We start from the raw sequence: 3,181 nt of genomic DNA on the forward strand, positions 1-3,181 counted from the left end.
TCGTGCCTAATTTCGTGAAGATAACTCGTCAAATAAAAAGAATTTCCATGCAAGCACATTACTCCGATCGTTCAGTTAATATGACAGCTATATGCTATAGTAATAATACGTGGCAAATTTCGTGAAGATAGCTCGTGAAATGAAAGAGTTTTCCATACAAGCAAGAAAGAGTTTTCCATACACAAAAGTGGTCCTAATCAACTAACGCTACAGAAAACTCTTTTGGGATAGATTGTGTCTGGCAAATATGTCAGCAGTGTAAGTCCTCCTCCAAAAGTAAATAGCACATTATGCCAAGCTGAAAAAGACTTAACGTCAATAAATTCAGTAGTTCAAAGTTTTTGGGATCTGTAGGAACTTGCTTCAGAAACTAATGGCAGCAAATTCACACCAGAACACAAAGAGTGTGATACAACTCGTGTGTTTCGTTGATACAACTCAAGTATTACCTTCAAGAAGGCTTCAAGTCAGAATGCCCTTTAAAGCGACCGTAAGTTACCCGGTCACTCCTATGAAACCGCAGTTCGGCGGTTTCAGTCCCTGGAGAGAAGAACATTGAAAGATCCAGAACTTCGTAAAATGTATCTGGAATTCATGAACGAGTATAAAACACTGGGTCACATGAGGCCAACAAATAATAAGATCCCGAATGCCCGAGGCCAGAGAGCACAACAACAAAATTACGAGTTGTCTTTGATCAGTCGAGTCGTACCTCTTCTCAAATTTCATTAAATGACCTTTTGATGGTAGGTCCAACCATCCAAGAAGAATTATACTCAACTCTTCTTCGTTTTCGCTTACACAAATACGCTTTTACGGCAGACAATACAAAATTTTTTATTTGGCGGTATAGTTATGCATGAAGAAGATAGAAACTGTCAGCTGATTGTGTGGAGAGAGCAAGAGGTGAGGTAATTAAAATATTAAACTCAGCCAGATTCACCTAAACGAAGTGGTTTTCGAACCACCCTAAATTTTTCGACAGTGACTGCACTGAAAAGTCATTAAGCTTCAATGACAAAAACTCAACTAAAACACTTGGAATCCATTGGTTGCCGAAAGAGGACTTGTTTCGATTTGTTTTAAATGCCAATTTTATTGATCTGCGAGCCAATAAACGAAACATCTTGTCAGTCTGTGCTCGCCTTTCCGATCCTCTTGGATTATTAGCCCCACTAGTCACCAAAGCAAAAATCTTATTGCAAGAGCTTTGGATCCAAAAATTAGATCGGGATGAGTCGAATGGGATGGCAGAATTTCAAAGCCAAATTACTGCAGCTCTCATCTATTAGCATTCCTCGGTACGTAAACCTAGAGTCGGGGATGTAGAGCAGGTTCGCCTCCGCGCGGTGCATCCTAGGTAACGCCAAATGACCTGCGGTCTTTACGGCCTTTTTTGAACTCCTGATCTGACCTTTGCTCGACATGGACATAGCCTGGACTATTAAATGGATCGGTTTGAACCCAGGGGGTGTCTGGCTTACCATCACTGGGGGCGGTAAGGCTGGGGGGTCGGCAGGAGTCTGCCGATGGTAGCCTTGGATAGGGCGAGGCGGAATCGCCAGCACTAGCAGAGGAACCTCTGTTAAGTTCGTGGGGGTCACGGGGTCCTCGACGAACGCTAAGGGCCCTGTGGGGAAGCGCGTGACTGCAGCTAAAAAGCTTAAGTCTGATCGTCGATTGCCTGCCAAGATTTTGGAGCGCTACGATAGCAAGCAGGCTGATCAGAAATCTGACCAGCATGCTAGCACACCTGAGTGGGCCTAAACGGTGCTGCGCGACGTGTGCGACGGGAAAGTGGGGCCGAGCGAGCCCCACACCTCGATAAAGCGGCAAAAATCGCAGGAGGGGGAATCCTTTCTCGTCAAAAAACCTCGGATCGGACCCGCACCGATGTTTAGCGAAATCGCTAAACTCGCGAACTCAGTGCAGTTTGGTGTGTACGACCGAAACAGGGGAAGCCCTGGACCACCCCCTAGATGCGAAAGTGCTGGGTGGAACCTCGGTAATCACAAATTAATTAGGTGTGCCGGTCGGCTCTCCTTTATAAGGAGGCGGTAGCCAGGGTAGGGGAGGTGTGTAAAGGAGCAAGGCTCGAGGCGGTGGCCAAATCTAATCTCCCGATACGGCCTCGGGCTCGGGTCTGGCTTCCGGCCGAACCTTCTACCCCGGCCGAAATTGAAGAGATGTTGCGGTACTGCAATCCTTCTCTTCCCACCCAAGACTGGAGGGTGATACGGCTGGAGAGGACCGAGGCACCATATCAGCAAGCGCTGGTACCTCTAAACAAGGAGTCCCTCGCTCCTCTCAGTGTCACAAAGAGGGCCATAAGCTATGGTTTCGAGAGGGTCGTTCTCAGGATTCTCCTAACAGAAGCCAGGGCGGATGGCCCACTGCCTCCTGCTGGGGCAGAAGAGAGTGTGAAAGTTTCCCTCTCGATGAGAAGAAGATCCTTCGAGGAAGAAGATCCTCCAAATTAACCTCCAGCACTCAAAGGCGGCCTCCGCCGATCTATTGCTTCGTCTAGGAAGGGACGAAGCCGACGATGTCCTAATCCAGGAACCGTGGCTGAGCTGCTATGGAATATCCAGAGCCTGTCTGTTGGTCAGAAATGAACTTAACGTTTTTCTTTTACCTAATTTCAGCAACGAGTACGTCGTCCTTGCTAGGCTAGAGGACAGTGCTAGAGAAATCTGGCTTGTCTCAGCCTATATGCCGCACGACGACGAAGTGGAACCACCTCCGGGCCTGCTGATTAGGGACATGCCAGAGACCAGGCCCAAAGGAGCCGCGGTTCGAAAAGGCGCGGATGCCAATTCATGGCACAGCGTCTGAAGGAGCTAAATTGCTCCTTAGATCTCGAAATGGAGAGTTCTAGACGACCACTCCTTTTCTGATCATAAATATATTAGGTTCAGCCTTGGACGCCCCGCGCCCGAAGCATAGAAAAGCCCGAACCTACAGAAACTTCAGGAATACCAATTGGATCCTGTATTGCAGGAAGCTTCGATCAGCTTTTCCAACCGCGCCTGACAGGGACTCGATCCTATCTGCGGACGCGAATGAGGAGCTCGTCGAGGTTTTTAGCTCTGTTAGTAGAACTACTCTTGAAAGCTCCTGTCCTCTGAAAACTCAGAATAGTAAAGAGAAACCCCCTTGGTGGACTTCGGAGCTAACGGAG

The sequence above is a fragment of the Bactrocera oleae genome, chromosome 3 (genome assembly GCF_042242935.1).
Source record: "Bactrocera oleae isolate idBacOlea1 chromosome 3, idBacOlea1, whole genome shotgun sequence".
In the NCBI taxonomy this organism is placed as follows: domain Eukaryota; kingdom Metazoa; phylum Arthropoda; class Insecta; order Diptera; family Tephritidae; genus Bactrocera; species Bactrocera oleae.